At 41.2% G+C, this 14954-nt stretch overlaps 3 protein-coding genes across 3 annotated transcripts in view; all 3 read right to left on the reverse strand.

Moving 5' to 3' along the window:
• Positions 1-5423, reverse strand: part of LOC117530076 (LHFPL tetraspan subfamily member 2a protein) — a 120396-nt gene extending 114973 nt beyond the window's left edge. The window contains exon 1 of the mRNA XM_034193013.1: positions 5311-5423. The gene's annotated coding sequence lies outside the window, so the exon portion shown is untranslated. The remainder of the gene's footprint in view (positions 1-5310) is intronic.
• The window catches only part of LOC117530039 (LHFPL tetraspan subfamily member 2a protein-like), a 73498-nt gene extending 68073 nt beyond the window's left edge, over positions 1-5425 (reverse strand). The window contains exon 1 of the mRNA XM_034192976.1: positions 5311-5425. The gene's annotated coding sequence lies outside the window, so the exon portion shown is untranslated. The remainder of the gene's footprint in view (positions 1-5310) is intronic.
• A 3795-nt stretch (positions 5426-9220) lies between these two features.
• Positions 9221-14954, reverse strand: part of arsb (arylsulfatase B) — a 38553-nt gene continuing 32819 nt past the window's right edge. Inside the window, exon 10 of the transcript XR_004566179.1 lies at positions 9221-9232. The gene's annotated coding sequence lies outside the window, so the exon portion shown is untranslated. The remainder of the gene's footprint in view (positions 9233-14954) is intronic.

Raw genomic sequence — 14954 nt, forward strand, 5'->3', positions numbered from 1 at the left:
AAAGTGGTATGTCCACCTCTTCTGCCATTTCTGTAGTAGTCAGACGACGTCCCGGATCAACACAGCGTTCACTTTGGAAATGATCTGGTCGTTTCAGCCTGTCGATCACTGCTCAGAGCGCGGCGCGCCCTCTGCCATTGTGCGCCGTCTTTAAACCGGTTGTAACACTCCTTAATCTGTGTGATCCCCATAGAATCGTCCCTGAAAGTCGTCTGAATCTTCCGAATGGTTTCCACCTGGCTGTCTCTCACAGTTTCTGGAAAAATTTGATGCAGCAAAGCTCCAAATCGTTCAGACATTTTCCTCACAATAAAAATCCAACAAGGGGGTGGACCACTACTCACTCAAAGCGTGCTCATAGGCGAATGACGCAACCGACAGGCGTGAAAAAACTCACGCATGCGCACATGATTCAAATCCATATAGTTTTTGCAAAAATAAAAGGTCGGATAGTTTTCTAACAGACCTCGTATATATATTATATATAGGACCAAATGGAGGTGTTTGCTGTAATTGTTTCAGCCCAGTTCCCAGCCTTCTGGGAATTAAATGTATAATCTACAATGAAATATGAAGGTTCAAATGCAAAACCCAATATCTCCAAAACCATAAATTTTTAGTTGAGGCCAACATGTACTTGGCTGTCAAGGGGACCATCAGTGTGCAAAGTATGAAAGAACTTGAACAAACCATTTTCATTTTATTGATGAAAGTCTGTGCATTTCTGAACATGGTTTCCTTTAAATCTCCATTTTCAACTGCATTTTTCTCCATTAAAAAATAAAATAAAATACTTGCTGGGTTTTGTCAACTTCACGAGATTTGTTACATTGTGCCCTGAACTGGAACTCTGCTGAAATTCACCTCTCGCATGAGTCACAGACCGTGAGACGGTGTGAGATTCACCACTGCAAAACAGTGAATTGAACATTAAAATGTGGATGGTAAACATCACCAATCAAAGATCTCCAACGGGTATCCTTAAAGCCGAACAGAACGTGAGCATCACCTTGATAAAAGCTCAAACATTACAACGACGCCTGACGTCCTTCACTGTCTGCTCATGGCAAATTGCGTCAAGGCAAAAAGTCAGATTTGTTTCAGTGCCTTGGGGAATCACATAACCAGTTGTCACCAGATGTTACCATGAAGGTCTTTGATGGAGCAGCTATGCTTCCACCGGATAAAGTAAAGACTTTCCAAGAGTATTCAAGAGGAGTTTTCTTGCCTTACGTCATTAATCAGGCTAAAGATGTGAAACGAGTTGGCAGTGGCGGTCCTAGAGTGATTTAAAGTTTTTGAACATAAAAAAGCAAAAGACTCAGTGACTTCACATTACAACTATGTACAGTACAGGTATTTAAGAAAGCACAACTGCACTACAGCACCACCCGATGGTCAAAATATTGCACGTCATTCAGTTTTACCAACAGAGTGCACTTTGCATTATCATACAGTACCATTCACCATAATGAACAAGACTTAAACCTCCATTAAAGTTGCACCATATAAATAACAAAAGAAGTTAATCTGTATATTACAGAATATCATGAAGTGACAAAAAAATGTACAAAAAAACCCCTATACATTAAAGTGGAAAAAATGGTAAAACACAATCATGTATCATAAATAAATGAACTAATGACTAACGAGGTAAATTCTATACCCATTACTGTACACACAAGAAGAAATAACAAACACTATTGTGTATCATAAGTAACAGGAAGCAACAAGTGAAGAAGTTAACACTCTTTAAAGGCAAAAATGGCAAACCACAATAATTTGTCATAAATAACAAGAAGTGAAAAAGAAGTAAGAGGAAAACAGTCTATATACAAAAGTTTGCAGGAGGCATCATAATTGTTTGCCACAGTGCTCACTATCCATGATGTGAAATTCCATCCAGTAGGAGCATTTCTGGGCAACCTTGAGCAGCCTGCAGACTCAAGAAAAGACATCCTCTTGTGGATTTTGAGAAAAATGTGGCAAACCCAGAGAGTGATGCAAAAAATATTCTGCACTCAGATAAGCCTTTAGCCCCCTGAGACAGAACCAGATTCAGTCTGTGTGCAGAACAATGCACAAACATTGACCTGGGGGCTGTTGCTTTAACTTTGGCCTGCAAACCATTGAGAGCTGAAGCCATGACAGCAGCCACGGCTTCTTCGTAAGGAAGACTATCAAATGGCTTCACCAAAATCTACAACATTCAAACTGTCTGCCATTATGTGCAGCTTGCTACCTAGCTAGCTCACTAGCTGGGACTGGCGCGAGGCTCGTGTGAAGTTTGTCCGCCTGTGAGTGCTTTGTGACGGTGGAGGAGCTCAGCAGCACCCGCTGCTCGGTAGGAACAGAAACTGAGATAGAAGTCAGAAAGAGTGATAGAAGTCAGAAAGAGTGATAGAAGTCAGTCTCCAAACACAAACAGCTACAAAAAAAACCCCCACCAGAAATAGAAGCTTGATTTGTCGCTAGTCGTTTTTAACAAAGAAAATGCCGCTAAGAGCATTAGAAAAGTCTCCGGTTCAACTCAGAACAGAATGAAAATTTAAAAATGCTCCCACGGATGTTTACACCAAAAGATCGCTGATTCGCTCATTTCGCTGTCAATCAAAAAGGGATTCAGCCTCAGACAGATCATCCAATCATCATGCAGAAGCTGAGCGTCCGGGCCAGCCGAGGCCCGCCCACTGCCCCATAGACCCCAGACACGCTGAGCGTCCGATGGGCGGGACAAAGCCCAGCATTTATCCAATGACTCGTCTCGTTTTGCTGCAGTCTTTGTGTCGCTATTGAACTCTGTGGACGCTCAGCGTCCACACAGTTTAAAGCACTGTGAAGCTGCGGGAATACATAAATCAATACATACCTTTTTCCTTTGCTCTTTTCTCCTTTTCTTTCTTTTTCTTTCGAAATTGGGCACCTGATGGCTTTGATCGTTTCCTAGACCATGATTATGTCTTACTCCGTTTCGAACACCTCCTCGTCCAAACATTGAATGATTCCCCCCTCCACCTGCACAAACTCTGCACTGTGCAGCGTTGCTCACCTAACGCGAGAGGTGAGATGGGGGGGCGCTCTGCCGTAACGTAACCACGAACTCACCCGTCAGGACAACCGGGTGGCTGCCCGGTCGGCCCGCCCCTGCGAGTTGGTAATAACGTACAGTCGTACCTGTTTCAAGTGAACAAAGCTCATCAAGCACTTTTTGCACAAAGAAGGCAGTCATTTGAAAACATTCCACCAACAAAAGAAGCATTAACAGAACAAGAGCTGCTTATCAAGGTGGTAATGTGTGGGGTCAAGCCCTGAATTCCCTGAAAAATCTACAAAGTCCTATAGAATGGGGATGACTGAGGTCAGGGAAGGATTCCTACCAAGGTGGACCACTTTCCCCAAGTCTTTCAAAAATCTGTCAAGAGCTTGTGCACTGTGGCTGCAAGAAAGCTTGTAGGGGAGAAGTACAAATACCCGGGTGTTCACCTTAACAACAAACTGGACTGGACACAACACAGATGTCCTTTACAAGAAGGGCCAAAGTTATCTCCATCCACTGAGGACTCTGAGGTCCTTTGCTGTGTGCAGGACACTTCTGAAAACCTTTTATGACTCTGTGGTGGTATCAGCCATACTTTACACTGTGGAAGTTCTGAGAGGGACATGAAGAGACTCAACAGATGAGTCAGAGGGGCTGGCTCTGTCCTGGAATGTACTTTGGACCCCATAGAGGTGGTAGGTGAGAGGAGGATGTTATCTAAACTGACATCATTTATGGACAATCCTTCTCACCCCTTACATGAGACTGTGGAAGCCTTAAGCAGCTCCTTCAGTAACAGATTGCTGCACCCTTGGTGCAAAACAGAACGCCTCCACAGGTCATTTACTCAGTCAGACTGTATAACATCAACTACGCCTACCGTCACCTTTTGTGCTTTACTACATGCAAACTGCAATTTATCCGGTGCAATAATTTTACCATATCTATACAAACTATCTATGCATATCTTAAGAACTGTTTGTTGTACAGACTTGATCTTGGTCTCAAAAAGTGCAGAATGTCCATGTTTATATTCCTCAACGATACATTATTATGTCCTAGCAGGTCATAATTTTAAGTTATGAGCAAAAATGCTGCCATATTTGGACACCATCTTGAACAATGCAAGTACCAAGCAAGATCCAAGGTGGGCCTTGCTCTGATATGAAAAAGGATATACTTGGCTTCATTTGTGCTAAATTTCATGCTTCTATCTGGACGTGAACAATTGTTTCTATCTGCTGGACTATCAAGTCGTCTGACGAGGTTACATTAAAATAAATAATTCACAATGACAGTGTTGACTGCACTGAGCCACAGCGGTGGGACAAAGTCACTGTCAAGTTGTGAATCAGCAAGTCTCAAGTCCCAAGTCTCACGTCAGCTTGCAAACAACTGGTGGTCATTATGACTTGAGACTTGACACTTGCCGATTCATGACTTAAGCGTGACTTGCTGGTGACTTTGTCCCACCTCTGCTGAGCCACAGATTATGGCATTCTGGTGATCCTCATCTAGATGGAAACTTGAAGAAATATCTTTACTGTCTTGTCCAGGTAATGTGAGGTGCAAAATACTGGTTCACAACTTTTCACCATGATTACAAAGACATTTTTCCTTGCAACTGCTCATTTTTCCAATAAACTAACTGCTTTGTTTTCACAGCAAGACCTGGTTTGCGAGGCCCAAATGTACAAAAGTACCCAGACGACCCCAGTTATCAACAGAATTTCACTATACAAATACAGCTACGTACAGATAGGCACCGCCTATAAGAAAACAGTCACAAATGCTGACCCATATCTGTAAATTGTCAGTTATGCTGTGGACCATAATGTCATGACTTTTGGGCCACATCAGGCCCACGAGCCTCCAGTTTCACACCTCTGTTATGGCTCTTTATGCCAAACTGACACACAACGTCAAAATCTAATTGCATGCCTACATTTCTTAATCTTGTAATTTTATTATTTGCATTTACAAAAGGGCTTCGAATGCTTTCTTGCATTTATTTTTGTTGTACTTTAAGAAACAGTATTGAGGGTTAAATAAGTAGAAAAGCATCAGTCTGCTCGGGTTTCGAGCCAAGTTTCCCTTTGAATCGAAAAAGAAAACAAGTAGAAAGGTGAAAACACTTGTGTTGCATTTTGTTGGTCAAATTTTGAGAAGGAAGCCTAGTGATTTCACAAACGGACAGTCTCTATTGTTGAACAAATTAGTAGTAAAGAGAGATTTTTGTTCTCTCTCACAGTCGTATAAGTGAAGTTACTTACGGGCTATTAAGGATTTGAAGCGAAGCCTCAAAATGCGACGAAATGTTGTGGTCTGAGTCTGAATCCTGGCTTTATTTTGTTCTCAGTGAGTCTTCATCCTCCACGTTTCTCTCCGCGGACCGCAGAAGAATGAATGGCTCAAAGGGGGAGTGGCTCCTGTCTTAGCCCCGCCCCTCCAGCCTGCAGTCACCGCCTCTTCGCAGCACGAAAACCAAAAACCAAACTACTAAAACCTGAAAACTCAACAGCCAGGTGTTGCCACGTCTGCTTATTAAAGGCGAGTTTTGTCTCCACCAGGGAGGTTATTGTTTTGTTGCCTTTTGTCTGTTTGTCAGCAAGAATTCTTAAAAGTATACGAACTGATTTCAATGAAACTTGATGAAGAGTTTGGACTTTGGTCAAAAAAGAAGCCTTGACATTTAGGTGCAGATCAACCCAAGAGGAAGTATTCCGAGTATTTAATCAATTAACCTGTAGAAAAAAAAAAAAGCTCAATCCTGATTCCTTCTATCCTGATCAATAATCAGGATCAATGCCAAAGGTTGGGAATCTGATCAGATAAGTAATGCGGATGAAGGATCACGATCAAATGGTTGACATTTAGTGATCATGATCAAATCTATCTCAATGGGAAGATCATGCCTTTGATTATTGATCCTGAGCCTTTTGATCATGGTCCTGTATTTAATCAATGATCTCAAAGATCAGGATCACAGCTCAGGAGGCTGTGATGATTACTTTTATCCTGATCAAAGCGATCAACAATCGGATTAAAGTCAAAGGTGGGGAATGCGATCAGATGACTAAGCAGGATCAAAGATGAGTGATCAGGGTTAAAGTTTAAAGATCAAAGATCAGGAATGTGACCAAAGATGGGCAATCTGGATCAAAGTTTCAGATGAAAGATCAGTGAACAGAGTTGAATTTTTTTGAGATCATGATCAAAGATCAGTAGCATGATCAAAGATGGGTGAGCTGGAACAAAGTTTCAGATAAAAGATGACTGAACATTTAAATGTTACTGTATGTAGCAGAAGGCCATATTTAGCATTATTTCCAGACATGTCCATGTATACACACCACCAGCCAGCCAGCCTTCTGTTGTTGACAAATAAATATGTACATATTGTAGCGCACGTGCACATGCAACATACTGTTCGGACATAATTCATCAAGTCAGACCTCTGCAGTGGCCCACTCTAGGTTAAACCTGTTCACACGTAAATGCCACTCAAGGTGAGCAGACATGAGCTAAGGCACTCATCTGTTTTCTTTGGAGGTCCCCTGCCAGGCGATGTTCTATTAACTGGTTCCAAAGATGTCTAAATAATGTGTATGCAAATTTTGATCACTCACTGCATTGTGCCAATCACAGACAACCGTCTGCACCTGCTGTTTATGTAATTAGCTGGTCCAGCCCTTTGTGTTTCACTGCCAAGCCCCCTGCGGGGTAGGAAGCCGGGCCGAGCACTACACAGGTTTGTGTGCCTGGAAAGTTTTGAGTTTTACTTTTGTGTGAATAAAGGACACCCCATGCATGTTAGACTGGAGAAATAGTCTTTCCTCATTTTGTCCGACTTAATTTCTACAGTATGCTCAAATAAAGGACAGCAACAGCTTTTCTTCATGTAAATTTTGCACAGCAGTGCTGTACATGTGCTTATGGACTATTTTTGGACTGTTGCGACTTGATGGCAACAACTGGTAACATGACCTTCACACACTCGTAATTGTGCACCTTGGTTAGTTAGAAGAGGCTTAAAGACACGCCGTCAAGGATTCAGGGGTGTTTCTTAGCAGAAATGGAATATAGCATTCATAAGCAACTGTGCATTAGTGTATAATTAATTACCTGCAACAACGAACTACTGTTTTTCCATGTTGCACCGTCATTTTCATACAGTAGCCCAAAAGGGACTCACTTACTCTGTCTTTTGTATGTTGCAGTGCAGCCACAAGACTGAAGAAAAAAGAAGACCACTCAGTGGTCAAATCAGCCAGGGCTGCACAGTATGGTACAGCAGCTGCATGGCAAAAAACAGAAAGGATCTGTCCCGCTGGTGAAGACAGCACTGAGGATCGTAGGAACTGAGCTCTTGGACTTAGACTCTGTGTATGTTGAGCGCTTGCAGAGGATAGCACGGGCCACCTGCAAGCACACCAGCCACGCAGGACATTCCCTGTTTGGTCCTCTGCCGTCGGTGACGAGGTACCACACTATAAGGACACAGACTAATAGGCTAAGGAACAGCTTTTTTTCCCAGAGCTGTAGCCTCCATCACCATCCTCCCTGGCCCCCTCCAACAAACACATTCACTCACTGATATCAACATGTGCGATTAATAATATAATCTGTTTACATATCTAAAACTATCCTACCTCACTAAGCATGAAGCTCCTTTAAAAAAAAAAATTTAAACACTTTTTTTGGCATTTTAAAAAGGTATCGTCATCCTGTGAAGCTGTTCATTGTTTTTAAAGCTGCTGCTGTTTTTGTGTATAGTTTGGAAAGTGCCACCAGAATTTCATTGCAGAAATGCAATGACAATAAACGTCTATTCTATTCTATCCACTGTCTAGTGATTGCTAGTACTGGATAACAAGTTCGAGAATCCTCATTTTTGTGAAATTGAGGATCATACATATTGTTTATCACGAGATGGCAAGGGAGCGTGAATCCACTAGATGGCACTAAATCATACACACTGCAGCTTTAAATGTAGTAGAAAAGCATATGAAGTCACATGACTTAGTTGAGTTTTTGGCACACAACTTGGCAGTTACAACCCCTGGCAAAAATTATGGAATCACTGGCCTTGGAGGATGTTCATTCAGTTGTTTAATTTTGTAGAAAAAAAGCAGATCACAGACATGACACAAAACTAAAGTCATTTCAAATGGCAACTTTCTGGCTTTAAGAAACACTAAGAAATCAAGAAAAAAATTTGTGGCAGTCAGTAACGGTTACTTTTTTAGACCAAGCAGAGGAAATAAATATGGAATCACTCAATTCTGAGGAATAAATTATGGAATCACCCTGTAAATTTTCATCCCAAAAAATAACACCTGCATCAAATCAGATCTGCTCAGTCTGCATCTAAAAAGGAGTGATCACACCTTGGAGAGCTGTTTCACCAAGTGGACTGACATGAATCATGGCTCCAACACGAGAGATGTCAATTGAAACAAAGGAGAGGATTATCAAACTCTTAAAAGAGGGTAAATCATCACGCAATGTTGCAAAAGATGTTGGTTGTTCACAGTCAGCTGTGTCTAAACTCTGGACCAAATACAAACAACATGGGAACGTTGTTAAAGGCAAACATACTGGTAGACCAAGGAAGACTTCAAAGCGTCAAGACAGAAAACTTAAAGCAATATGTCTTAAAAATCCAAAATACACAACAAAAGAAATGAGGAATGAATGGGAGGAAACTGGAGTCAATGTCTGTGACCGAACTGTAAGAAACCGCCTAAAGGAAATGGGATTTACATACAGAAAAGCTAAACGAAAGCCATCATTAACACCTAAACAAAAAAACAAGGTTACAATGGGCTAAGGAAAAGCAATCGTGGACTGTGGATGACTGGATGAAAGTCATATTCAGTGATGAATCTCAAATCTGCATTGGGCAAGGTGATGATGCTGGAACTTTTGTTTGGTGCCGTTCCAATGAGATTTATAAAGATGACTGCCTGAAGAGAACGTAAATTTCCACAGTCATTGATGATATGGGGCTGCATGTCAGGTAAAGGCACTGGGGAGATGGCTGTCATTACATCATCAATAAATGCACAAGTTTACGTTGATATTTTGGACACTTTTCTTATCCCATCAATTGAAAGGATGTTTGGGGATGATGAAATCATTTTTCAAGATGATAATGCATCTTGCCATAGAGCAAAAACTGTGAAAACATTCCTTGCAAAAAGACACATAGGGTCAATGTCATGGCATACGGTCAGTGTCAACGAGCAGATCTGATTTGATGCAGGTGTTAGTTTTGGGGGATGAAAATTTACAGGGTGATTCCATAATTTATTCCTCAGAATTGAGTGAGTCCATATTTTTTTCCCTCTGCTTGGTCTAAAAAAGTAACTGTTACTGACTGCCACAATCTTTTTTTCTTGATTTCTTATAGTTTCTTAAAGCCAGAAAGTTGCCATTTGAATTGACTTTAGTTTTGTGTCATGTCTGTGATCTGCTTTTTTCTATAAAATTAAACAACTGAATGAACATCCTCCGAGGCCGGTGAGTCCATAATTTTTGCCAGGGGTTGTATTTGTGATAATAACAGCCCTGATTTCAAGCATCCAGTTCCTGGCATCATTGTTACTCAGAGTGACCTTGTGTGCAGCAGAACACAAGCACAATACAAAGTGATTGTATCCAACAAATATAGTTTTGACTAGATTGAATTTAGATTTTTTTTTTCTCCCTCCAAATCATGTCAAAAAGATAAGGATGCTTTATCAGCTTCAAGTGCTGTTGAAGGACTGCAGGAAATCTGCCTCAAGTTGGCCTTCCTTAAAAAGTGAGTTACGCAGCACAAAGAGTGAACAGAGCCTCAAAAAACACTCACAGCAACGATGAAGGAGGTCAAAGTTTCAGTGGCTGTGACCAGAGAGACTGAACACAATTTTCCCCCTATGGCTTCGTCGATCACAATTTCATAGCTGCTACTAAAAGAAAACATCAAATCTATACTTTTATTTGGCAGAATGCATGTGTGTAACTCTGACTTTGATTAAATATGTTTTATTTGTGACACTGACTTTCCGGAACCGGTGAAGGAACATGCATTTTGTGGAAAATCAGTCATAGGGCAACAGTCAGGGTACACTCTGGACAGGACACCAGAATATCACAGGGTCACGTACGGCCAAATTAAAGTGTCCAATCCACCAAACCTGCATGTCTTTGGAAGTGGGAGGAAGTCGGGAGTACGTGGAGGAAACCCACTCAAACTCCACACAGAAAGGACCAGGTGGGAAATGATCCCAGGACCTTCTTGTTGTGAGAAAACAGAGCTAACCAATGAGCCACCGTGCCATGAGAATCTAACCTAGTCTAAATACAGGGTAGGTAGCCATTATAAACTTCACAAGATTATATATAAAACACTGTTGTCAAAACATTCTGCCATTGTCGATGGCCTTCTTCACGTATAGTGCATCCAGAAAGTATTCACAGCGCTTCACGTTTACCACATTTTGTTATGTTAGTGTTATTCCAAAATAGATGAAATTCTTTTTTTCCCCCTCAAAATTCTACACACAATACCCCATAATGACAATGTGAAAAAGGTTTGTTTTGTAAATTTATAAAAAAAAAAAAAAAAAAAAAAAAGAAAAAAGAAATCACAAGTACATAAGTATCCACAGCCTTTGCCATGAAACTCAAAATTGAGCTCAGGTGGATCCTGTTTCCACTGATCATCTTTGATATGTTTCTACAGCTTAACTGGAGTCCACCTGGGGTTAATTCAGTTGATAGGATATGATTTGGAAAGACACACACCTGTCTACATATAAGGTCCCTATCAGGCTGGATGGTCAAGAATTGCTGGACACAAATGCATGGCTCAAACAAACAGCTCTGGTTATTAATAGGCTTTACTGGTGAGGATAGCAGAAGTCGGTACATGAATAGGCAAGTCAAGAAAAAGCAGCAGTACAAAATCATCAGGCAAAAAGGTGTGGTCACTGCAACAGGCTGGAGGTCAGGAACACACAAGGAGGCAAGCAGGACTATGGAACGCAGGTACAGAGCTGGAATGAAGGGACAAGGCACAACAATCTGGTAAAGAGCGAACACACCCAGTGATCTTATATAACCCCAGGTGATAATCAGCAAATCAGGAACAGGTGTGCATGGAAAGCACCAGAAAAAGGGTGTGGCCAGAAAGAGGGAAACACCCATCACCAAGAGACAGACAAGAGAAGTAGAGACAGACAGACCCAAACAGAAAAACACAGCAAGAGAATAAACAAACCAAAACCAATGAACTAAGAAAAATAACAAACAGATCAGAGAAAAGAAATAAAAAATGTCAGAGCACAAACCAGGCATGAAGTCAAGAGTTTGAGCTTGAGAGGTGCTGCAAAGAGGAATGGGCCAAACTGTCCAAAGATAGGTGCACCAAGCTTGTGGCATCATATTCAAGAAGACTTCAGGTTGTAATTGCTGCCAAAGGTGCATCAACAAAGTATTGAGCAAAGGGTATAAATACCTATGTATATGGGATTTTCTTAATGGTTATTATTTTTAGCAAATTTGCAAAAATTTCAACTTTTTTTCATGTTGTCATTATGGGGTGTTGTGAGTAGAATTGAGAGAAAAAAAATTAATTCTCTCCATTTTGGAATAAGGCTGTAACATAAAATGTAGAAAAAGTGAAGCACTGTGAATACTTTCTGGATGCGCCATACCTTTGTTTTGTGTTTTGGTTGAACTTTGGCTGCACTGCCCTCACCTTTACTGGCGGAACTACTCTGTTTTGCCAGTAGAAAAAGGACATAAATATCGATTAAATGTATGAACGGTGCAGACAAAAAGCTCGTCTCTGACCATATTCACATTTAAGGTCAACCATAAATGAGCCCTCAGGTTAAGAAATGGTCCGGCCCACTTTAAGGTGTCTGAAATTGTACTACAAGATTTTTCCAAGATGTGAATATGGGAAAATCAATGCAGTTACAGCCAGGGGCGCTGCCAGGGATTTTAGGCCCCATGAAAAGAAATCTTACTGGGTCACCCCCCAATATTATTTTGTCAGTATTTTAATTATATTAGGAGCCTCTCTCATAGTTACTTTGCTCGTCATCATTCAGCATGCCATTTGTGACATTATCTGAAGTCTTCCAACCTTTATCATATTTACAAATGTGATCTGCAGACTTTTTTATCACTTCATGCTGTGTGGTGGCCCCCTGCCCTGTGTCTACTTGGGTGTTTTGTTCTTAAATTTTATTAGGTGTGATGAGCTGTGGGACACCCCCCCCTTTCTCCAGGCTGAAGATTTATCACATTCCTGCACTGGTCAATACAGTTTGAATTGTTTTCACAGGGAGGCAACACAGACAGACACAATCTTGTTTGGAATTCCTGTTCTCCACATTCAGTGTGAGCGGCAGAGTGGAGACTTTCACCAGTTGTCCTTGCAGACGCAGCAAAGAGAAATCAAGGATGGCTTCCGACGTGTCCCACGTGTCACCGTGAAAATCCATCGGTCATATCTCTGAACAGTCATATTTTTCAGGGACATCACGCTGAAGGCATGTCGCTGTGTCCCAGCTGAAACAACAACAACAACGAGCCCTGAGGGGTCTCGTCCACCTCACAACCAGCCAATCACAGCGCTGGCTCAGCAGAACCCAAATCAGAGAGGAGTCAAGTTTGTCACACGTGACAATCAAAGTGCAGAGACACCGAAACTGCTTTGTAAAAGTACGAGCAGGAGATGAGTAGTGACATTGCAGAGGCTTACCGCGCTGTAATGACAAGCGAGGGGGAGACGGAAAAACTCCTCAGGGGGAGCAGTCGACCACAGGCCTCCGTGCCTCAATAACAGGCCTTTGTGCCTCAAAACGTGGTCTGCAGCTCAGCTGACAAACCCTGGCTTCAAGGTAAATGGAAAAGCGACGGCGACGTGTAATTAAACAAATCTCCCGTCATCTTGAAATGTAGTTTGGATTGTAGCGTAAAGCTAACAGGACAAGTTTGTGACAAATTTCTAACCTCTGTTTTATGTTGGGGAAATAAATTGTTTAAGTTTACCAGCTGCTTGCATTCGTCCCATTCTATACACAGGTTTTTGTTATTCCAGTGTTCCTTCCACTCCAGTCTGAAAACAGAAAATGATAGAATCTTGCTTGAAAACTGACCATCAGGTGAAAAATCCAAGTCAAGTAGAGACGGGTGCATGTTAGCTTTGGTGCACTGGTCATTATGATTACTGTATTGTCACACGCTAAGGGTTACTTTAACCAATTTGGTCACATGACAGTCGTCTGCTTTTTCTGGATGAGTGACATAACTAGCTCCACCCCTTTCTACAAACACATGCCCCGACATAAATGTACAATCCTTTGATAAATGTTTGTTTGTTCCCCTACTCCTCCAGCGTCCGTTGGTCGAGTTCCATCACACTTCATATGTTGATGATGCTCAACCTCAGAATTGCTCTTAAAGCATGTGTTTTGGTCACTGAGGTCAACGGCCAAAGTTTTGGTTCCTTCTGTTTGTTCCCCTACTCCTCCCAGGTTCTTTGAGCAATTTCCATCACACTTGAATGAATGAAAGAATTTATTCAGCACACAATCTCAAAACAACAAGTAAAACTCAAAGAAAACAAATTAACAACGCACCCATTTGCCTGAAAGGGTGTAGGCAAAAGCAAAAGCTTGTAAACGCCCACCCCTTTAACCAAAAAAGTATACAAAAATATACATATACCCATGATAACTAATACAAAATATAAATTAATCACTGAACTGAAATTTTAAGACACAAACATGCAAACAGCAGTGCACCAAAACCAAACAAAATCCATAAACCTAATTCATCACGCTATAACAAGTAATTAAATCATTTTTATAGAGCCTTTTAAAGCCAACCAAGTTACAGAGTGATTTAATGTTATCAGGGCACTTATTCCAAATATTAACACCTTTAACGGAAACACAATGACTTGATATGTGGATGATAGTTATTGGGGTCAAGTGTCAAAATTCAGATTTTTGACTCTGATGTCCAACAAAAAGGTCAATCATTGAGGTCAAGGTCGACGTAAAAAAAATAAGTTTTTCACTGTGATTTGCATTGAAAGAGTTGAGCTGAAGGATTTTTACCCTCACAGACCACACTAAAACATGAAAAACATCAACTGAGTTTTAGTTACCATGGCAACACATTTTACAGCTGCTTCCCCCCACCCCACCAAAACCTCCTCCATTGTGGCAAAATGTGATTCATTGACATAACCAAGCTGCTGTTGCCAAACAGTTGTCCAGCTGCACTATTTCTCCCTCGTACACAGTGTTGCTTGTCTGACTCGGCTGCCAATCACTTCACACAGCAGGTTAAAGGTCACAGCCCACATTAGGGCAGCTCCGCCCACCCTCTGCAGGGAGCGTTTCCTGTGGCAGTCTGCGTGTTGCTGGCAGGGGGAGGTGAAACGACAGGGGTCAAAGGTCATAGAGGGTATATCTATTAAGAAAATGAAGTTTCTCTCACTTGGATTTTCCCTTTGGAAGTTCTTTTTTTTAGGCTGTGCATCATATTTAGTCATGTTAAGATGATTCCAACTGTTCATATACATGTGAAATAATGTCTTCCCAAGACGCAATACTATAAACTTTTAGTTTACTGCTTAAAGTTTGGGGGGGAAGTACAGTTATCAAAGAGAAACATTTACAACACAGAATAAATAACCATACAAATAGAAGAAAGGAATTCCATAAATCTCAGCTTCCACACAACTTCAGTGACATTACAGTTGTAACCCAAGCTTATCCGCCCCCCGCCCCCCCACTGCATGACTGAGAAATTTTCTTTTAAATGTATTTGTTTCGTAAATAAATTAGTTAAATAATATTCTTAACAGCTAATTAAAACTTTATGAAAAACTGGTATGGTGAAA

This window comes from Thalassophryne amazonica, chromosome 17, assembly GCF_902500255.1.
Source record: "Thalassophryne amazonica chromosome 17, fThaAma1.1, whole genome shotgun sequence".
NCBI lineage: Eukaryota > Metazoa > Chordata > Actinopteri > Batrachoidiformes > Batrachoididae > Thalassophryne > Thalassophryne amazonica.